Source organism: Falco punctatus, assembly GCF_963210335.1.
Source record: "Falco punctatus genome assembly, chromosome: 4".
Classification (NCBI taxonomy): Eukaryota; Metazoa; Chordata; class Aves; order Falconiformes; family Falconidae; genus Falco; species Falco punctatus.
The window spans coordinates 107,775,985-107,799,592 of record NC_137583.1 but is presented as its reverse complement, the minus strand read 5'-3'; the positions used below and the strand labels follow the sequence as shown (position 1 = coordinate 107,799,592).

The following is a 23,608-nucleotide window of genomic DNA, read 5'->3' as shown; positions in this document are numbered from 1 at the left end:
TGTGATGAGTTGCAGAACAACAGCAAAGCCTACAGTCAATTTATTCCTAAATTTGTCTTGTGAATGACAGCAAAGGTCCCCACTGCTTAGGAAATGAGCAGCTTCCTTCTGCAAACTGAGTTCAAACATTTAACCCGGAATTTGTACATCCCAAGTAAATGTCCAACTTGCAAGCCACAGAATAAGCCTCTTGTTGCCACCTCCTCCTCCCCATGACTCTCCTTCATCGTGTGTTTTAGGAGTAGAGGAACTCTGGCGAATACCTGGCGGAACAGGACAGAAACCAGCAACCCACCCGCGCAGGGTGAATGACCTGCCCCCGAAAACTGCTTCCCAGTGCAAGGTTTACTGAAACTGGTACCACCCTTTGCCATGAAAAACAAAAAATTACAAGAAATTGTACTCGGAAAGAGAAAAAAGCACACTGGTATTTCCGTTCTTAAGCACTTCCTTGATCCATGAAAATGAGCATATCTTAAATAAATTATAGGAATTTTTATAGCTCTTTTAGGAATCTGGCAAGTTTTCAGCTTATGATCTCTGAACTTAACCTGTGTTAAAATACCCTCTGCAGCCTGGGTTCACTTTCTCACTTTTCTAGCTTGTGTTCAAAACAGATGAAATACAACAACTTCAGAATTACCATAGAACAACAAGCATAAAACAATATAATGTAGCTAACAACTTTTCTTGTTAATAACGGTTCAGGCCCGAGGATTCCTTTTCAGCAGGAAGAGAGGTAAAAAACTCTTACCTTCTATGCGATTTTCTGTTTGGGGTTGGTTTGGGGAACAAATGGAGATAATTTTCTGATGTATTGCCCCTTCTTTTTATGGAGCTCCGTAACAATGTATCTCCAAGGAATAATAATGAAAATTACATCGAAACCTAACAGAACCACATGACTAATGGAAGTTTGGATAGATTACCAAGTTAAGTAATTCCAGGGATGTTTATGAACTAAGTATATTTTGGCTAAATAGTTTATTTCAGCTGTATCAATATTACAGAAAGCATCACGTTGATGACTACTTACAGGGATGATTTGAAAAGAATTCCTAAACAAACCTTTTAAGGAATTGTAATATTGGAGTCAACTGCTAAGCATATAGCATTAAACTGAATATTCTAAATACACCTGTAAGTACAATACACTACCAAAAGAAACAAGGTAATTTTAATATTTACAATGGCATCCAAAGAAAATGTGCTGTACAGGCAAATTATGCTACTGCCAACTTGCTTTTAAGTGCAATTAGTACTTGCTTGCATTAATATATTTAAAATGTTTATTGTCCAGAATTGGTGACCTCTTTTTGTAAGCTTTATCATGAATTAATTTATTTTGTAAAATACATATCATAAGTTACTGCTAATGTTCCTTTCACAAAATTATGGAATACAGTGTTCTTACTGGTTAATGCAGCAGCTGGGAAACAAGGTAGCTGCAATTATTAATAGGTTTTCTCTCTTGATTTTGGTTAAGTCCTTTCACCCTGGTTCTTCCTTCCATTGGTAATACCTGGCTACCTCAAAGGGATGCTAGAAGGCTTTTAAAAATAATTACAGGACTTCACATTTGTCGTGCAGTAATGAGACATACTTATTTTCTTAAACACTCACTCCTGTAATCCTAACCTTGCCGTCTTCAAAATAATAAGCACTTCATGCTCAGCTCAGTTCACTTGCTGGCATGTGGTCACTAAGTTCTTGCATTCTTCCCAGGCTACAAAACACCAGTGTTTAGTCCCCCATTCAGCTCTAAACAAACTCTGAGAAAGCTTGCAACTTAGGGGTGAGTCCCTTTCCTAGCATAGTTAAAGCAACAAAACAGAGGAGGAATAACAAGGCAAAAAACAATCAGGCACAGAAGCATCACCGAAGCAGAGGATTAAAAACCACCAGACCTGACAAACTGGGTGTCCAGGAAAACAAAGGAAGGAGAATGCCATGGTAGGACGATCCTTTACAGGTCCCCAGAATAGACCCATGCTCCTGACGTATCCCCATTTTTCCCCACCCTGACTTACCACTGCATAAGCTTTTTGTGATATTACACCATTAAGAGGGAAATTCCTTACCAAGAGATACCCACTTGGCCTTTTTTCAAGAGTATTACCATACAGGGGGGAGGGATCAGTTTTTTAACTTACTAACGTTTACCGAGGTTTTGGACGACTTATTTTGAAAATACAAAGAACAATTACCATAAATCAGTCCTATCTTTGCTGGATGTCACAGCTGACCAATTTTTTTCACCACATACTTACCAATTTGATTAGCACCACCAGGATTTTAGACTTCCAGCTGATAACTAAATCTCAGCTTATAGAAAGGTTGGTGAAAGAATAATACCAGATTTATTCTTTATGATTGATTTGATTTAAATTAAACAGCAGAGCAACCTAAGTAAATCTGCAATTAAGGTTTTCCATGTCAAAAGGCAAATCTCAAACTAAAGGAACTCGTTAGTGAGATGAACAGGAATGAAAAGTTGGAGGGTGTGAGCACAGCGGAGGTCTGGATCATGTTTAAACTATAATATGAATATCTGCAGAATTTGGAACCCAAGGAAGTGACAAGAGAATTCACAAGAAGGTTTCCAGACACAGTGAGATGGATTACCTAATAAAGGAGGAAAGGTAGAATAAGCAAGAGTGCTTTCAAGGGACAGAAAAAAAAAAGCTCAGCAGAGGAAACTACGGTCTCGGGTCAAGAAACACCAGCATAAAGTGAAATATGCCACAAGTCAAGCCCAGTTAGAGAGGCCAAAGATACCGCAAACTAAACAGAAGCAGAGTGCAAATCAGAAGTACGGATTTGGACTCATACCAAGAACTCTGGAAGACCTGTCATGATGAACTGAAGATCCAATTGCTAGACTTAAAAAAAACAGACTCTTGCACCGGGTTCGGTACCATCTCCCTGGCAGACGAGAAAACATACTGCCTACACAAGAAAAGGAGGAAAACAGATTTTGGCCAATTAAGGCAATTACTAGTCTAGCCTAAAGAGCTTGCTAAGCTTTAGGAAGAAAACAAAGTCATATGTGGATAAATACAATATGGATTCAGTAAAGTTAGAACAGACTGCCCTGCTGGGTCTTGCATACACAAGTCACAAAGCAAGCACAACCCTAGCGTGCAGCATGTTAAATAACACGCCACCGCGATAATGCAATTTCAACAAAACATTACTAGGTGCTATCGTTTTTATTACAGTGTTCACAACACTAGTCTTGGGCTCAACTGTGCTGCCCTGCGTAACACACGCTTCCTTGGCTCTGTGCTGTCCCTGGGCCTGCGGGCTCCCTGCCCGTCATCAGGCTGCGCTTAGCCGCCTCTAGGAAAACAAAGCTGGTTTGCACGTGTGTGTGCACCTGGGCAAGAGGGTTGGAGGAAAAAGAGGATCAGAGAGAACTGGTGGAGGAGTAAGGCAAGTGTTGTGCTGGTGTTGGGGAGCAATCTGAGGAACAGAAAGTTGGCGGGACAGTCTTTTTACCCCACCCACATCACCCCGTAACTTTCATCCACAAGGTTTGATACTGAGCGATACCATGGTTCTGTCTTTCAGTACAGCAAAAGATTCAGATGGTACCACATATTTCTACGGTATAATTTTAGGCAGGGCATTTCTGGTCAAGATAAAGATGTCACTCAACAAAGCACAGGTAAAATTTCTCCTGAAATACCCCAGCTGCAAAAGTTAGAGCAAGGTGCCTCCACATGAAGACGGGAAATTATGGAGATGCTAAGAAGGACTCAAGAACTACTCTCAAGAACTTCAGGGGAAACTGTAGCAGCTAACATTTATAATCTAGCAAATTAAAGACTGAATGGACCCAACAGAAGCGTGCATAGGAATGTTAGATACAAATCCACCTTTCCTTTAGGGCTAATCCCCCACCACGCTGAACCCATGGGCAGGAAAACCAGATGCATATTGCAATGTATGCACAGTAGCTTCCAGGACAGAAAGTAAAACCATGGTAAAACACAAGGCTAGACAGACTTGACCGTCCTATGCTTACTGTCTTTTGCAAGTTTGCCGTGGAGTCAAACCCTGGCCAACCAATTTGGGGTAAAAAATGGACCACTGGAGCCACGTGTGAAGATGTGGGATCTTACGTGAAGCTGGGGGGGATGGAATAATAGCTACGCAACTATTTTTTATTTATTTATTTTAAATACAGACTTCATGAATTTTTATTTTTATTCTTTGAAAGCCTGTGGTTCCAGCTTTTTCACCACAGATTCTGAGGCCACTTCGTTATACCCAATATGGTATCTGCATTTCCCAGTACCACAGCTCAGAACTCCCCTAGGTATTTAATCACAGCTGTATCTACTCATTTTGTGCTACATTCTCGCTCTCAGACCCGGGGAATGCCAGCATTCAAGAGGTGGAAAGCCCCTTGTCTAATGAAACTGACTTGAGGTTAAGTTAGATTCCTAAAATAACCCTTCATTCTGAGACTTTTCTTTTTTTCCTTAGAAAAAACAGAAATTAAATACACAAATGTGACCACTAGTATTGTGAAAAAGAGGGTTATTGCCAGTAACTTGCTATTCAATACCAGAAGCTGAAATGGATTGGAGTCATTAAAAATAAAACATAAAAGCAGATGTACAACAAGATTTCCCCTTGTAAACTAGAGATCAGCTATGTCTTGACAACATTAGTTATTCTTCTACTAAATAAAACCAAAACCAACACAAATTGCTTTTTATGGGAATAAAAATAGAAGCAGTACACAATCGTACCATAGCTTCCAAACTTTGGCTGAAAACAGTAAAGAACGTTTTGCCAGGTGTAGTGAAGTTTTCATTATTTTACGGCCAACGCTGGCTGGAGCAGGACACCGCCCGCGCCGCGACCACCGGCCGGCCCGGCCCCAGCCCTGCCTTCCGCGGGTTCGAGTCCTTCCCCGGCCCGGGGCTGGCAGCGCTCGGCGGCGCAGCACGCTCAGTCGTAATGCAGAACAAATGTGTCCCGTTAATTATCTGACCAAGTTGGAAGTTACACAGAGGAGCTCTAAAAACCCATCCGACTACACTCCCCTTTTCCAGAAATACACAGGCTGCGAGAAGTAGCTGCTCTGACAAGATAAGCCAGAGAGGAGAGGCGCGTTTCACACTCAGATATCACAGCCGCTGACCCACGTCCACGCCGCCCCTCCTTACGTTGTAATGAAAACGCGCTGAAACGGTATCGCGGACTTCAAAGGGCGATACCCAGCCCAGCCTTTGAAAATAACAACGGCACAGTCGCAGACCCCAGCTAGCCACACGATGGCACACCGCGGCACCGCCGCCTCCAGGTGCCCGCATGTGGCGAGCGGCGCCGGGCCGGGCGGGCGCGCACCCTCCCCGGCTGCCCTCGGAGCTCGCCTCCCTCCCCGGCGCCGCCTCACCGCGGCGCTGCCGGAACGCCAGTAACCGCGCTGGCCGGGAGCGATTTCCAGCAACGCCGCCCCCGGCCCCGCGAGCGCCCCGGCGGCGGAGCGCCCCGGCGGGGCCCGGCCCGGCACTCTCCTCAGCCTCCGACAGGACGGCGCCGCGCGCCCGCCCCGCCGCCTTCCCGGGCCCAACGGCCAGCGCCGGCGGGCCCCGCACCGGCCCCGCGGCACACGGCGGGACCGCCGCCCCCTTCGGAGCGGCGCTTCCCCAGCGCTGCGCCAACCGAAATCCGCTTGGGGAGGGGGCGGGAGCGGCCTCCCCCGCGCCCCCGGGAAAGCCTCGAGCGGCGCCCGCAAAGCCGGGCACGCCGGGCAGCCGGGGCGCCCCTCCGAACTTCGGCAGCCAGAGGATCGAGACGAGTCCGAGCCCCGGCGCGGCTTCCCCCGCCCTGCCCCGCCGCAGCCCTCGCCCGGCCCCGGGCCCCCCGCCCGCCCCCTCGCCAAGTTCGCCCGCCGGGCCGGGCGGGTGCGCGCGGTACCTGGGACGGGCGGCGGGCGAAGCGCAGCCCGGCGGTGCTGAAGGATGCCCAGCGGGCGGAGACGGCCGGCCCCACTGACAGCGCTTCCTCCTCCTCCTCCTCCGGCTGCCGCCCGTGCCCGCCCGCCGCGCTCCGGGGCCGCTCCCCCCTCGGCTCCGCGGCGGGGAGGTGCCGGGGCAGCGCCGCGCCGCCACACGGTCCCGCTGCCCGGCAGAAAGTTTGAGGCGCGCAGCCCAGGGGCGGGGGCGGCGGCGCCGGGAGGCACCTCGGCGGGGCCGTGCCGGGCAGCTCCGCTCCGCTCCGCGCCGAGCCCGGCGGCCGCGGCCACTTCCTCTTCCTCCGAGCCCCGCGCCCAGCGGGAGCCGCGGCCAGGCAAGGGGCAGCGGCAGCGACAAGGGGAGGGGGCTCGGGCCAGGGCTGGGAGTCCCTCGGGCGCTGCCCGCCTCAGCCCCCGGCCCGGCCCGGCGCTCCCCCGGCAGCAGCCGCGCTCCTTCCCCTCCGCCCCGCGGCGGGAGGGGGCTCTGCCGCGGGGTCCCGCCCGACCCGGGCTCACCGCAGCGGAACCGGCCCCGTTACAGCCCGAGCATCTTCCCTCAGGGTGCCCGCTCGCTCACCCTCCCCCGCTGGGGCAAGCCCCCCCCCCCTTCTCCAGGGCAAAGCAGCTCGGCTCCCTCAGCCCCTCGCCACAGGCCCTCCGCTGAGCCTGGCCCAGCTGTCACCAACCTTCTTGTCGCGGGATTGTGAAGGGGGGATGGCACACCTGGACAGGGTGTGAGGTCTGGGAGAGCCCCAATAAGCACCAAATAGAAGAGGATAATCGCTTTTTCCAAGCTACTGGCACGCTGTCTGTTGTCTTTTTTGGCTATGGTCAGCTTGCTGCGTGATGTGCCCACAGCCTTTGCAGGCAGGCCCCAGTCCGATCTGCGCAAGGTGTCCTCCCTTCCCAGAGGCAGAACATTTGTCCTCGTTAATCGTGCTGGCCTGTTCCCGAGCCTGCCCAGGTCCTTCTGGACAGCAGCCTTGCCCCCAGGCTCATCAACCGCACACACACACCCCACCCCCCCGTACGCAGCCATGTGATGTGCAAACATGGCAACAGAGAACCCCGGCATCTCCTCCAGGACCATGAAAAAGATGTTAAAATACAACAGGCCTCTACTTGCTACAGCCCTCCAGGCAAAGTGCAAACCATTAAACCGCGACTGAACCCAAGCACACAAGCAGCTTTTTACCCGTCTAGCTGTCCACCCACCCAGACTACAGAATCCTAAGCACATACTAAAATAGCACAGCAGCCAGTGCCAAGCACCTTCCTAAAGTTGCCATAGCACCCACAACCATCCCCATGCCTACAAATGCAGCCATTTTATCATAGAAGGCAAACAGTTGGCGATGCGTGATATCACCCTTTCTAGACACGTGAAATATACAAAAGCAAGTCTGTTCCAAGGCGACTCAACGATTTTCCCAGGGACCGATTTCCTCATGGTTCCCCAGATGGTCCTTCTGGCCTTTCCTGAAAACGGGTGCAACATTTATTTGCCTTGCTTTAGTTGCGGACATCCCTCACCCCACTCTAAATTAAGAGTACAGAAAGCAGCTGCTTTCAAGGCATCAGCCAGCTCTTCTCAGCACCCTGACACACACCAGCTGGTCTCGAGATTTGTACAGGTCAAGTTCTTAGAAGAAACCCTGCCTTCATCCTCATCCACTGCTGGTAGCTCTTTGCTTGCTTGAACCTTGCCTCCAGGCACACAGGTCTGGAAGACTGAGGCAAAGGCAGCTCCGAGTACGTCAGCCATACTTGTGCTTACTCAGCAACAGGCCTACACGTTCCTTCTTCAGCCTCTTACCGTTACCATCGTGTTTTGAGAGCAACATGAGATTCCACGAGCCCTCGTGCGCATCACCACCGCCCCTACTTACCTCGGTAACATTTCTAATAACTCCTTCACCATAACCTGTTCTATGCTTCCACCGGGATTGTTTTGCAAGGAAGTTCAGTCAGGTGTTCCCCATTTAGCCTAGCTAATGTCCCAGCCCAACTTCTTTTCCTATTTGGATGTGCCACTCTTGCATAGAGAAAAGGTTCCCCTTAAAAACCTGCCAGCTTTCCTACGCTCCCTTCGCCTTTCACAGCTGCCTGCCAAAGAAGCCAACACTGGCTCTCTGAAGTCCAAGGACTTGCTTTCCTCACTCCCTTCAGTATCCCGCGCTGCACTGTATGATCACATCTACAGACAGCGTTCCTGTTATCACATTCCTAAATTCTTCCTCGTTAATGGACATCCATTTCTGCGACACCCCTGGGTTGGCCCATTCAGTGTGATTACCAAGAAAGCTTCCTGAAATCTGCTAGATTGCTCGCAGATCCGACCTTGTTACCCTTCCAGCCATCAGGGAGATTATCACCTCTCCAAGAACCAGGATCTGTGACCCACAGGCGTCCCCCCAAATTGCTAATTTAATCAACCTTCATCCTGCGTAGCTAGTCTGTAATCCACCAACTTGTCATGCTTGGTAGCCTCTCCTCTGATCCTTAAGTGTTCTCAACCAGCCTGTTAACCCTCAAAGAGCTCCATATATTCCAGCTGCTCTTTTTACAGAGGGGGCAACCCTCCTCCTTTACCTTCCCTGTCGCTCCAGAAAAACATGTACCAAGCCCAAATGCCACGCTTGTAGACCTGGAACTTTGCTTGCCACTGTCACTGTACTTGCCCTCAGTAGGCCAGAAACCTGTTCAGCAATTCCCAAAACACCCTTGATTAATACTGAAACTGCTTGAAGCCCTTGTGCCTTGCAGACACAACTGCATTTGCTACACTTTGGCCACTTAAGAATCTTTCTCCCTACCACGTAGATGCATAAACCAAATCAAATTATGTAAAAGTATACAAGCAAACACTACGTGAATACCTCAATTCCACCCTAACTGCAGATTATTTTTGTATTTAAGGTTGGTACTGTGATGGATGAAATTTACTCCCTACACTTTTCCCTCAAGAGCCATCAGAAAACAAGAAAATTTCTGTAGAGTGGCCTCTGTCCACATTTAAGTCCTCTTAAAGCACAACTATCAGCATTAGCTCGTAGCCAGCAGCCAAAAGTGTAACATCAAAACACTGGAAGCGGGGAAATAAAGTTACTTCTTTACCAGTGCTGAACTATGAAACAAACACTTGCAATGCATTTCGTGTAGGAACTTTACCCATCTCCTTTTTCTATTTCCTTCCGTGTTTTGGGTTTTTTCCCTCCATTTAATTATTTACACAGTTTTTCCTCTTTGCATGTCCTTCGTCATTTTTCCTCCACTCATTAGTTTCTCCAGCTTTCTGACTGTGTGAGAAAACAGCATGCAGTCACATCAGGGTGCCATGTAATTGAGCTGTTTTTCTGATACTACTGTTAGAGCATATGGGGAAGGATTGCTAAGTGTGTAGGAAGAAGTGAAAGTGCAGCTTTCCCTTTTATTATAAACACATCAGGTCATAGATGGCTCTGGAAGGAGCATCCTAGGCACCAGACCTTGCCGACACCACAGGATTTGCAGATCGACGCCTCAGGGGTTGAACTGAAAGGATGTCTGACAACATTAAAGGCTTTTGCTAGTGCAAAGTCTTCTTGGATACAGAAAGGGACATCAACACTAAGAAAACAACATCCCTGGATGACCACTGATCGCTATGAAGCGGCACTCCTGTACAGATGAAAAGTGTTTCAAATTAACATTTACAGTGGGTCACATAGCACAGACCCAGGCACCACAAACCATCTTTCCACAGTAAGTATGTGTCTGCAAACTTTGAGCTATTGGTGCTTTGACGCAACAATTTCAAGCTGGAATTCCTTTACCCCAGTGTTAAATGTACAACCCATTAAGACATTTCTGCACTTTTTACTGGAGAGAGGTTTGAATTAAAATTTTGTTCCGTAGAATTTCTGACATGGAAGTGTTTTTCTCTGACTATGACAGTAAATTACAGAAGTGGCAAATTGATTACCAGCACAGGATACCTCTACTATCACCTGTTCAGGTGTGTCTACACTGAAATGCAAGAAAACAGATGGTTCAAGTGCCTGTTGTTGAAGCATAGCATACAATTTAAATTGATGCTGTACATCTAAACTATTGTTTCTAGACTACCACTGTGAGAATTTCAGAATTCCACTCTGGCTCACTAATGCTCATATATTCTTTAAAAAACCACACACAGTTTCCATATTTTGACATTATTTGCCTCTTTCAGAACCATTTTGGTACAGATGTGGTTTGGTAAGATACAATCTAGAACTTATTCTGACTGTAACACGTATTTCACGTGGTACTCTTAACAAGAGGTAACATTCTTCCCATGAGAAATCTGATACACTTGATAAAGCATCCTAGACATCTCGGAGTTCTGGCGTTTTTTTATATCTATACACACACACAAGCCGCAAAACACAAGTGACTTGGCAATTAAATAGTAAAATACTGCTCTAACAACAATTTAACTGTAAACAACTGAAGGACCTTATTGCTCTAATCAGCAGCAAGATGTTGCCCCTAGACACTCCATTAAGGAATATTAGTTTACCTTAGGAGTTAAAAAGTGCTTTGATAAGTTTTATTTCTGTTTCTAGCCAGCGTAATCTGTCTTGTAAATCCACACATGTAGCAGTGCAGAGCTCTACAACCTCCTGTATCACAAGCAGGAGTGATCACATTTTTAATTTGCACTTCGTAGTGCTGGCTGCAGCTGGATAAGGCAAGTTCAATGTAGGTGTAAATTGCTACTGGTAGAGCACCGAAGAATTTTGCTTTGCCAAGTATCTGTACTTATTCTGGCATCGGCAGAGAAGATTACACACTGTGAAAAGCAGCGGAAATCACATGCACGGCATTTCTCTCTCATGCGAGGTGCTTCTAGTTATGCCACTAGATAACCCCTTGCTTGGTTATTCCAAGCGTTGTTTGAACAACTAATTGGAAACATCCCCATAACTAAGCAATTTGTTTTTAAATAAAATTCTGCATAATGCCAGTTACAGTTATTTTCACTACAAAGTTAAGACTCCAGCATTCAAGTTACCCACATCCCATTTTTCTAGTTTTCATAGTAGTATGAAAAATATTTAAAGCTAATTTAGAACAAAACTTGTTTCCTCTGTCAAAAAGCAAGACACCTGCAATGTCTCATTGAACAGGATTCAGCAAAACTGAAGTTACTTCTGATTAACTTAATCAGAAACAGATACAAAAATGTAAGTAAACTAGGGGGTTTTAGCTTACCTACTACTCTGAAAAGCATGTTTAGTACCTACTGAAATTTTTATTAACCAGATGAAATATGAGAGGAAAAGCCAAAATGAGAAAAACTAGACTCCATTTGAGGTGGACAAGTCATCTAGCACATTTTCCTCATTTATTGTTATGATCAGTTTCACATCACCATTGCAAACTGCTATGAAACATCTTAATTACTCTTCAAGGATCAAACGTTTTTCTTATTTTTTTGATAAATGACAATTTTTGATTTCTAGTTTGTATTTCGGGCACTGCAGTAGAAAGCACCTCTGTCTTACCAATGCCAAATACATCATTCCTCCTGTACTCACTTCTGTTTCCACCTCAATTGGTACAAACTGGTATGATTGCTAGGGAAAACACTAGCATGGCTTAGCATTTAGTTTTGCGTAATTCCTTAGTGCCAAGCAATCTGCCACCATGGTAGCTCCAAGAAAGGATCTGCAGCTGTCTGACCCATGTCTAGCTCGGATTTGTTTTACCAAGGCTCTTGCACCCTCAAGATCTTCAATGTCTTGTAGTTTTCAACTGGTTTGAGCCATTAACAGGCTGAAGCACTCAAGATGCCGAGGTGATGATAAGCTTGAGGGAAAATTAAGTTTTTATGTTTGATGAACCATTTTCTTATTGCAATGAAATTATTTCAACCGGTGTTTTTTTTGGACTCAGCCACAGCTCCTCAGAAATACCAGGAAAACTGCCTCTAAGTCACAGAAAGAACTAAGACAGAAAGGAAAGCGATTGAGAAGTCAGGTCTATACTGCTGCTAACGAGAAAATCAGACCAGTCCCTTATTACTGCCCTTTCTGTGCCCCCAGCAGCACACAATGTGACCTTTGCTCAGAAGCAGCAGCTCCTTTTGCCTTTCCAGGGTTCCAGAATAGGGAAGCAGCCTACACATGCTTACCTACTCAGACCAGGTCACAATTGTAGCCCAATTAGCTATTAGAAACAGCTCATCCTTTATTTCCAAAGAAGAGTAACTTAAACGTGTGCCGTTAAAATGCTGTAGTGGTAGGACTCATAACTTTTTTTTTTATTATTATTTTGTTTAAGTGCTTCTATTGCTCACCTGTAGGCAACTACTAGGGACCTGCAGAGGCTAGGTATAATTAAAGATCCATTTTCTGTTTTGGAAGCTCTTTCCAAAAACTGATTTCTATAGTCTTGAAACTTAGAATACACTTGTGACCACACATTTCTGAAGACTACACATAACATAACACTATGGGCATATAATTTTGACTTGATCAGTGTCTGACAGGATATGCCTCTGCAGGGCTGCAGGAGTCAGAGGAAAGCTGTGGCTACATTTGAGAATGACTGACAAGTTGTTTCATTCATCCCTATTTATTTTGCCTGTCTTGAATGTTTCACTACACATCTGGTAGACACATAAATTTCACGTTCTCATTTTGTTAGTAATTTTGGTTAAATCCAAGTTGTAGAAGCACCTTCAAGAACAGAAGAGATATGCCTCCAAATGGCTGCATATTGGCTCTGACTGTTGGCCAGAGAACAAGGCTGACTGCTCCATCACATCGGCATTAAAGCAGCTCTTGGTCTAGGCAATCAAAACAACAGCCAAATTTTCCCTGTCAGAAGGGCCCATTTAACCAAGCATTAGAAAAGCTACGACCTCTTTCAGATTACACAAGTTGTTTCTCTTGCATCTATTCTCAGAAGTAAAAAAATTAGTTGTATTGATTTTTTTAATTAATATAAAAAACCTACAAGTGAAAACCCTATATAAAAGGTCAGCCAGTGATAAGCCAGTGCAGAGGGCCGAGTAAGACTTCATGCTAACAAGAAACACTAAATTACTGAAGAGGCTGGAGTATTTGCTTTTTCCTTTCTTTGGATATCCAGACTAAACACTGCTCAGTACCAACAGTAAGGAGTTAGACATGTACTCATACGTGTTTCTGTTTCTTGAACATTCCAGCAGTTTAACAGAACAGTATAACCAATCAATGCATTTTTCAATTTCTCCATTGCATTAAGCTAATTCACGTATAAGGGAAAGTAACTCTCAGGACTTTTGATGGTTTAGATTTCCACCTACCAGACACCTGGTGCTCAATGGTACTAATGAGGTCAACTGAGATTCTCATTTGAATAAATTTCACTGATATGAAAAAGAAGTAGCCAACCAGGCGTTTTAAATAATGCAAAAAAGATTCATGAAGATTTTAGTAAGTGTTAGAACAGTCTTATTATCTTGATAGTAGATGGATAGGTAAGATTCACCCCAGAAACAACTATTCCACAAACCTGCAGCAGCCCAGCTGTTCCAATGGCACAGTGACTAGACTAGGTGAAAGACTAGAATGGGTCACTGTCTTAAGGTTATGAGTATTTGATTCTAGTCCTATTGGTAATAACTTGTGGAAAGAGTCCGCTTCATTTCCACCTGAATAAACACTACATAGATACAGTCCCAGGAAATTCAGTACTCAATGCAATGACCTGGAAATTGGTACATGTGCTAAGTACAGTTTCCCAGCTTACAGAAAAGAAAAAAAAAAAGTATTTCTGGGCAGTGGAAGGTGAGAAGCAACAGCAGCTTGGTATAGGAACTTACAATAGAATCCACGTCATCCAAGTAGATCCAGTTCATTAAGTTAAAAGCAGCATCACAATCTTAAGACTTTCTAGTCAAGTTACGTGTCTCCCAATTCAAAAGTCACTTTACTAGTTTAACAGGAAGAAGTGTTAAGACCCTTGAAAGAAACAGATCCCATGGCAGCTGTGATCCTTTACCAGAGCTCAGAGTGAGGCCTGAGGATGACATCAAATTCTAAACAATTTCACTTTTGTTTGGTGTCAGGGACTTTTCTGCAAGTGAACTGAAGACACTTAAGGCTTCTTAGTCGCAAGCAGATCAGATCTGTAGCAGTTTTAATGGACACACAGGACCGAGATCCAACTCTGGTTCCCAGGGAACAGTATTAAGAGAAAACAAAAAACACCGCATGACAAGACACTGTGGTACATAGGGTCAGGTTTACATTAAAATTAGTATCTCAGAAAAGCAGTATTGTTGATATATTTGAGCAAGCTTTGATGAAGTCTCAAACTTTGCAACTGTTGTACAGCTGCACCAACACCCAGTGCATTCAGTACAAGTACGTAATGTCACAGTGAGTGATAATAACGGCAGTGAAGCACCCTGATTGAGTCTAGGTGGTTTGTGAATACACCCTAATATTCAGCACTCTTGGAAGTATCTGCACAGGTTAACGCAATCAGGATGAAAGGCTGAAGAGTCTCAAGCAACTATCAATTTGTGGCAAAAGAGAATCTAAAGATAAATACAGATACTCTGGAAATCCTCTTTAAGATCTTTATCAGCAAGTATGAGGAAAAATTTTGTACATGCTGCAAAAGTTGAAAATGCACAGTCAATCCTCTAATAATTAGAAATTCACCTATTCAGCAGAAATAATGTGTACAGATTCCTGATCTGTACAGGTGAAAACTCACCCTACCACACCAAAGGAAATCATTGCTCAACACAGCAAACTAAAAACTTGCACATACATAGTAGATGCATCTCCAAGCTAGCCTGAAAACAAACAGTATCACTGAAGTGACACAACACTTACTGAATGAGAAGGTAAGTTGCAATTAAACCTTTTCCCATACTCTAGGATCTCACACACACTGTACGCATGAACTGTGTATTCTGAGTATATTAGTAGGTTTTATACACCAAAGGTATTCCTTGACCTGAATTACCCTACCTCCAGGTTTTCTGTGAACTACTCACACCTGAAAGCGGTGGTTTACCCTCCAAGTAAAACATGCAAGACTTTTTGGGTATCGTCACTACATGACTAGGTCAGATACAGCAAATAAGATAAAGCTTGGCAAGAGAGTATGAACAACCACCACGATCTAACCCTGGACTCCCAAGATGCAGTATTAAGAATGAGTATCAAAAAGCACATTCTATACTAGATCCAACTAGAAGTAACAGTTTAGGACAGGACTAGCCTTCTCCAAAGACACTCAGTTAACAAGAAAGAAGCGTGAGTGGAGGAGCTAAGCATTAGTGAAACCATACTGATCCAGGCAGTTCCATCACAAAAGTGATTCCAGCCAGAAAGCCAACGGTGTTGAAGAGAAGCTGCTTGAACACGTAACAAATTAACAAATCGACTAGCATTAGAACAAGGTAAATGTGGACTCTATACTCATTAGCATTTCCACACAGATACGATAAAACGTAACCCTCGCTGATATTCTCTGTACACTATTACTAATAAACAAAGCCTTTAGTTGACTTCCTGTAACAGCAGAAGCTGGTATTTTCTGCACTATTTCAGTTTTCCAGGATGGTAAGGTACAAAACCTGCTACAAGTCTTTAGAAACCTTATTCTGCTACGCAATGCACTTGGGGAACAGTATTTGAAAAGTTAAACTATTAAGTTTCATCCTTGACCTTACAGTTAAGTATGTATATTTAAAGTATATCCTTGTTGTCATAGATAAGAAAAACGGTAAAAAAAACCACTAGTGGCATTTGTGAGTAGTCACAGCAACTTCCTCACTAGCTGCACGTTCTCCTTATCACCAGGTATGAAGTGCAGCACACAGGATTAAAGAACAGGTAATAAGATTCTCAAATATCACAAAAATCAGGTTTTCAAACTTAGGTTTCCTAACACCTCCTAAGAGACCTAAGTTTAACTCTCCATGTTATCTAATTCAGACCAAAGTAAAATGAACATTGGTTTTGAGTAAGGCAAGACAAAAATCATGCCGGTTTCCCAGTGTTTTGCAAGGGGCACTTAACGGACATTTCATCCAATCCTCTTAACTGCTCCTATGCTTAAACTAAGACAGAATTCTTTTTTTAATTAGGTTTAAGATTTCTGCTTTCTAAGTTGAAAAGCATTCTTCCCAAAATAATTAACAGTACTGTAATACAATCCTGTTTCATCCTTAGCTTGTACATATGTGAGGGAACAGACACAGAAATATGAATTCTGTAGTTTCTGAAGCCGCACTTACAAGCCAAGCAGGCTGGTGTAAGAGAATAAATCATCTACCTGCTGCCAAAACACAGACCCCTGCCGCTTGGGTTAAGAGACCACTCTGGTAGCTGTAACAAGATCTGCCACTAAAATCTCAAAGTTCCATGACAGAGCCACCATTAGCTATGTTGTCCCCTATATTTCTTAAAAGAGTTTTATTCAGACAATACTTTATTATATATAGTAGAAGTTCCCTGATGAGGTTGTCTGGACACAACCTGAGACCTCAGGAGCTGCTTCGAATTCTGCATAAAGGGTATTTTTGGCAGGTTAGGGAGCACGTACACAGCACTTGAAACTACCATATTCACCACAAATAGTAAGTACTTCTGGAGAGCTCTGGGTTTGAGTATCTAGTATTATCTAGGTATTATTATCTAGTATTATTGCCTTTTTTTTTTTTGGCAGTTCCATCACAGGGCTGGGCTTTTTTAATACAATTTAAATTATTTTCAGAACACCGAGTATGGCAGAAAATCTGTTAAAGCATCCTAATGATCGATGGAAGAAGACTGCTTCATAGTTTGATGATTTTTTTTTTTTTTAAAGTAACTGCTCTGTTGCAAGTTAACGGATTGTTATTTAGGTTAAAGCATTACTAAGTCCATAAAGGTAAGGATGAAAACATATTGGATTCATACAGCAAATGTAATCCCTTTTATTTATAACTGCATTCTATGACACTGTGGCAAAACACTCCACTACAGCCTGCCTTGCTCATGGTATTCAATACATACCAAAAGGAAGGATCAAAAGGCAAGATCAGAAAACCTGAAGCATGAGCTCCTAGATGCTGAGCACGTTCTTGAGAATCCATTTTCTTGCCTCTTTACTTTTCCATTTACAGACAGGTTTCCAATAATGACCTACAATGCTGAACTAGATAAACCTTGATCTGGACAAGTATAGTAGTTCTTAACTAAAATTGTTTAAGGGTCACCACCAAATGTAGGCACTCAGCAAAATAATACTGTGGTTGGGTGGGTTTTTTTGGCTTCTTCAGTGGTGCTTCTGTAATAAGCTTCTTCACGTAAGTGAACCCTGCATTTTTTTTTATTCAGTCTGTTCACTGTTGGTTTCATAATAGTCTGTCATGAAGTGTCATTTATATTGGAAAATGTCACCCAAGTTAGCAAACATTTCAGAGAGCTCATAATCCCGTAGGGGAAGCAAACACAGCAACTGAAAATTAAGTTATGTATGATTTCTGCTAGATAACCCTCCCCTCCTCCAACCAACCGAGAAGGATCTGGTCCTAGGGAACACTGAAAACAGCAGGTAACATCAAGCACTGGTAGCAAAGGTAAACCACATCGCTGAGTTCCCATCCATCGCCAACTACTGCGTTCCATTTACAAGAACACAGAGGTCCAGCATGAGCATCCAGTTTAAAGAAGCGGTCCACGTTTCTACTCATTCCAAACCTACCTCTGTAAAAAAAGGAACAGAATAAAGCTAAATGAGCACATGCAGAATATACCAAGATTTAAGTATCACTACAGGCTTTTTAGTATTTTGTCTTTCTCAAATTCTTGTGATTGTAAAATAAACCAGAATTACCTGAAAGCAGAAAGGAGGACCAAGGCCTTTTCTGACTTGCATCCCTTTAAAATACTGTCGAGTTCATTTAAGGATTCGATTTGTATGCATTACACAAATGAAAAGAGGAACTGAAAAGAGTTAGTTAGAATAAGCTGACTGGAATTTTTCCGCTACGAGATACATCAGTGGTTTAAACTTCCCTGTCCCAGCTCCCTATGGGGTGCCCAGCTCCGTCGTGACAATACACTGAGAACCAGAGTCACGCCCGCTACCAAACCCTGCCCTTCTGCCAAACCCATCACACCCTGCAGCGCAACCTTTGCTAATCCACAAAGCCTTTTCATTGCATTTCTCACAGCTGTATTTTTTTCAAAGCAGAAATTAGTTAGCCTACGTTACGAACTGCTACGTTCTGCGATGGACAGCTTTTTGTGTAAAAAGGACAGAGTAGTGTTCCACAAGATAAATGGTTTTAAAATTCTATTATTCGGTAGGGGTTTGTTAGCTTAATGCCCCACCTGCCGGCCGATGGCCAAATTACAGCGTGACAGCGATCACAGAAGTCACAAGTCTATTATCTGTCACCAGTGGGTAGCTATATGCTGCCATGGCAACCGGTGCAATTCAATGTAGACGATGGACTGCACAGCTGGGTCCTCCACTGTGTGACGACTAACATCCAGAAACAGAACGTAGATGGTTATAAAACAGACGTTCGGCTAGGATTTTTAGCATCCATCCAGACTGAACACGCAAGTATTACAAAGCATAATGTGAGTAAGAAATACTACAGAAACAGTGAATTCGTCAGGTCTCTTTAGTCTGTAAGAATTCGTACACCTCCAGCTGCACCCAGCCCGGTCACCATACTGGGCTAGGTTACATTCACGTATAATTTTTCAAAAATGGATCAAAAGGGTCTAGGAAAAGAGATGAAAGTCAAGGCTTAAAATATAAAAATATTTCAGTCTCATTTACTTGAGAATGCCGTTTGAGAGAACGGTTTTAAAGCCTGACTTATGTAAAGACTGAGTACAGCCTACTGCTCACTTAGTAATGAAGCCCTCACTTGGTTGAAGGAGCTCTGCTTGCATTTAGCACTGGCCTGAGTTTTAGGACCTGCTTAGCAATTTGAAAAAGCACAAATAAGGGACCTTTCAAAAGCAGATGTACCTGTCTGTCACGTCCATCCCTCCCGAGCTCGGGAAAATAGCCGGTGGCCACCTGCTCAGCTATGCTGAGACATGAAATGTTCCTGCAGCGGCCCCGAATTTACACAGGAACCTAGAAAATGTTCCCTCCCTGGACATACAAGGATCTGCTAAGGTGTCAGCTCCAGGATTACCTTCTATTTCAATCGACTGACTCCCCAGCTCAAGACTCCTGAACCTCTTGCAGATATTCCCGCATGGAATCATTTGCCCAAAAGATTGTTAGTAAAAGCTGAGCAAATACAACAAAGTTACATATAGCAAGAGAAGTCAAAAATCCATACTGAGGCTTCCCTCATCCCAGCAGACACATTTAGCACTGCCTCAGTGTAAGAAAGCAAGCTTTGGGGTGGACTGTCACGCACCCCAGCAGCTTCTCATCTCCTAGTACCCCAGCATCCCTAAGTGCTGTGCACCTTACCAAGTCCCCAGAGAAAAACATGGCAAAACAAAGCTAATCAGCTCAGACGTCACAATATAGTAGCAAGCAAAGCATCACTAAAATACGATTTCTAACGCTTGACTACTATTGAACCTCTTTTACCTTACTTTGAAAAATCTGTTTTTAAAAGCTGTTAACAGAATCACACCGTTAATTGATGAAAACCCCACAGACCACCCAAGAAAACAAGTATTTCCCAGGTCTGGCTGTCTTCTAAATCAGGGAATAACCACTGCAACAGTAAGATAAGCACAGCTGACACGTTAAGTTAGCTACTGTAACATTCAAATAGAAAGACCACACAGACACATTTCCCTATCAAAAATAATGAAGTCCGGCACTTACAGGATATTTTATCAATAAAGATGTTGTTGCAACATTTTTCCTTAGAAAAGATTCAGCAATTTAAGTTGCTTAACTATATATAAACATCTGTTCTAGTGAAAGTAGAATCAGGAGCACTAAGCAAGCAACCTCAGCTTCCATTCCTAACATCTACTACTGTTACCGGTAACTTTTATCCACACAAGTGGAACATTAGGAATAATGGAAAGACCCATTTCTTTTTCTTTTTAAATATATGTTTTCTATTCTGATATTGTAAGCAAATAAGAGCCTATTTGCTCAAAATAAAGGTAATTAACAGCCTTGACTTCAGTGACAGCAAGGGAAATCACGTTCTTAGTGTAAGGTTTTCTCGACATACTACACATACATACCTTTATATATGTGCATATATATATACACACACACACCAACCAACGATGTTTTCAGCTTCACTGCTGTTTGGCATCTCTTTGCGTGATCCTTTACCTATGTGAGAGCCCTCTAACGGCTACAGAGAAAACATCCTCTGTAGCAGAGAAACCTACCTGCAAATCGCAGGGCAGCTGCTCAGCACGTCGGGGCATCGCCCTACAAACCCCGAGAAGTCCAAAGGTGATTTTCTCCCAGTAACAAGTCTCTCTCTCCCACAGACTACCTTCAGAGATTCCCACACTAGTAGGTGTGTAAAAGAAAGGAAGACACTTTAACAGTCAAAGCTTTGCAGGGAGGAAATTAGAAGGGCAAAGGCCCAACTAGAACTTCATGTGGCTACTGCAATCAAAAACAATTAAAAAAAAATGTTTCTATAAACACACTGGCCACAAAAGGAGAGCTAAGGAGAATCTCCATCCCATATTGGATGTGGGGGCAACATGGTGACAAAGGATGAGGGAAAGGCTGAGGTACTTGATGCCAGCTTTGCCTCAGTCCGTAACAGTAAGACCGGTCGTTCCTGGGGTACCCAGCCCCCGAGCTGGAAGACAGGGACAGGCAGCAGAATGAAGCCCCACAATCCAAGGGGAAACGGCCCGTGACCTGCTGTTCCACTTCAGACACACACAGGTCTGTGGGGCTGGCTGGGATCACCCAAGGGTACTGAGGGAGCTGGCAGAAGTGCTCAATGAGCCGCTTCCCATCACTTATTGTCGCAGCACTCTCCAGACTATCAAGCTGAAACAAGTTCTTCTACCATCTCATACCAGCACACTCTTCATGCCAGCCCCTCTGCTGCCTTCTCCTCATCCTGCCTCACCCAGAGCCCAGTCTCTCTTCTCTTGCTTCTGCCTCTCTCCCTCTTCTTCCCTTCCTCGGCTCCTCCCTCTTCATCGGCTCTCAACCATTTAACAGAACCAGCCTCACCTGCACCTTATCTACATCCACCCACCCACCGCCCCTGAAGCCCACCCACAGCTGTATATTATCAATGCTAATTAACCCAGCTTCATTCCTCTACAATTTATCAGCAGTCCTGGCTAACCCAGGAGATCCCAGGTGACTGGAGATTTGCAAATGTGACACCCATCCACAAGAATGGCCAGGAGGAGGACCTGGGGAACTACAGGCCTGTCAGCCCGACCTTGGTGCCAGGGAGGTTATGGAGCAGATCATCCTGAGCACCATCACACAGCACATGCAGGACAACTGGGGGATCTGGCCCAGCCAGCACTGGAGGACAAGGCCAGACCCATCTTGAATGGGGCAGGGGAACAGGAATGCAGGCTCCAGTGCACTGTTTGAACTGCCAAGGAACGTGAACAGCTGGCTTAGAAAGTACCAACAGGCACAGGTTAACAGCTACCGATTACACATAGCCCAAGGAGGGGTGTCACAGACCCACAGGTACAGTACTGCCCTCCAAGAAGCACCTCTAATATTCCACTGTACCAGAAATATATTGATTGTCCAGTAAAGATGCATGCTGCAATCAATGTACTCCAAGTTTTTGAGAGTGTTTTTTGTGATTTTAATTATGCTGCAAGTGGTAGAGCAGTTACTGTCTGGATAAAGATACTGCCTTAGTTTCAGCTCCAACATCCTATTTTACTGTGACATTTTTGAACATAAACCCCCTCCTCATTACTGCACTTACTAGAGCCTCCTATCCTTAAGCCAGCCGCCTTCTTGTTTGTCTCAAACACCAAGTGCACAGAAGTTCACACCACTGGGGAAAAAACACAATCGCAAACCCACTCCAACGACTTTATTCACAGCAGCTGAAGCCAGAACACAAGTAAAGCCACTACCATAGTTTTTTGGGCGGTGGGATTTGGGTTTTTTTTGTTTTCATGATGTTATTGTTTTGGTTTGCCATTTTTTTAAGTGCATGTTTCATCTGAAGAAGCCATGATACGTACTCTTTGTAGCCTGCATTTTTATTATTTTTTTTTTTTTTTTTTAGAAAAAAACCCTCTCAGCTACATTTAAGTGGCAGACATTAACGCTTTTGAATTGCATAACATTTATCCTAAAACACTGGTCCATCAAGGCATCCCTGCAAGGAATATAGACTGTATACGTGTCAAGAGGACTTTACAAAAATCAGTTCCATTAAGGCATGCAAAAGAAAATCCTGTGAAATACAATTAAGGGAAAATCCTTTTGTTTCTCTGTAGCATTGAAGGATCAGGTCACCTTCATGCAAAACAGAATTTAGCATCTTTGTTTAGCACACATACCTAGAACAAAAATATTTCCATTTTGACAGGGAATTAGAGTCTGTGCCAGACAATCATTCTAATGAAGATCCAAGAATACCATCTGGCTGGCTGTCTCATTCTAGGAGTAATTCTGTCAGGTGGCAAAGCTTGTAAGAAAAAAAAATAAATAAAAAAAAAAGGGCCAAAAGAGGGCCACAGAACCAAGCAACTCCCTAGGACACTTTGGGTAAGAACCCTGAAACAACTGTCATAGCTCTGTAATACCAAGTAAATGCAAGCATTGTCTTTTTCTATCCTGTCTGAACTATTTAAAGAAAATCATGTCTTAGTATTCCAAGGAGACTTGCATGCTTTTATACATGAATATACATACTCTGTGCAAGCAAATGCAGACCCACACACACTCACTACTGCCTACTAGTTCTCCGTTAACATGGTCCACTTGATGTGATAATACAAGTAGTACAAATTTGCAAGAAGCTCCAATCATGCACCTATTTTGGAAATGCCTTCAGCTATAGCCATATTAAACAGATGTTTCAACTTTCTGAACACAAGAGATTTACCTACTGGTTTTGTGTTATGCTTATAGGGTGCTTCAAAAGGACGTTAAAAAATCCACGTTCCTAGTTATAACTTGTTACTTTTACTGGCATATGCCACAAAATGTACAATTCCCAGATGGGAATAAAAAAATTAACGTTTCCTATGGGTGAGAAATGGCTAACAAAACCAGCACCACATGATGTAATGGAAGAGAAAATAAGTGGCAGTCATAAGGCCTGGGCTATGTGTTTCACTGTGGTAAGCCTTCTCGCTTGCCTGCAAGAACACTTCGTATCTAGCATCACCACAATCAGCTCACTCACCAGATGGTCCTATGGGGAACACTTGGTCAAATAAACATAAAATATCCACTCCATGTAGCCATCGTCTGTTTTAGCTCTTTTTTTGGTGTTGAGACTTTTCAATGAAAACTATACACAGGCACTTTGTGTTTTCTTATAGCTGCAGCATAAAGCCTCAAGTACCCGCCAGGGCAATCAAGCCAACTAGAAACATTAAGGCAAAATGAAATTTGCATTTGCAAAGAAACAATTACCTTTATCAGTAAACTGACACCACAGTTTTAACAGCCTGAGGAGGCTGTTTAGGTACTGAA

The 23,608-nt window shown here is 43.9% G+C and overlaps 1 protein-coding gene across 2 annotated transcripts in view; it reads right to left on the bottom strand.

The window, feature by feature from the left end:
• The window catches only part of RFTN1 (raftlin, lipid raft linker 1), a 98,710-nt gene extending 92,355 nt beyond the window's left edge, over positions 1 to 6,355 (bottom strand). The window contains exon 1 of one of the 2 annotated variants that reach the window (XM_080386458.1): positions 5,938 to 6,355. The gene's annotated coding sequence lies outside the window, so the exon portion shown is untranslated. Of the gene's footprint in view, positions 1 to 4,763; positions 4,782 to 5,937 lie in introns of those variants that run through there. The other variant, XM_080386459.1, reaches the window with a different exon arrangement.
• Between the last annotated feature and the right edge of the window lie 17,253 nt (positions 6,356 to 23,608).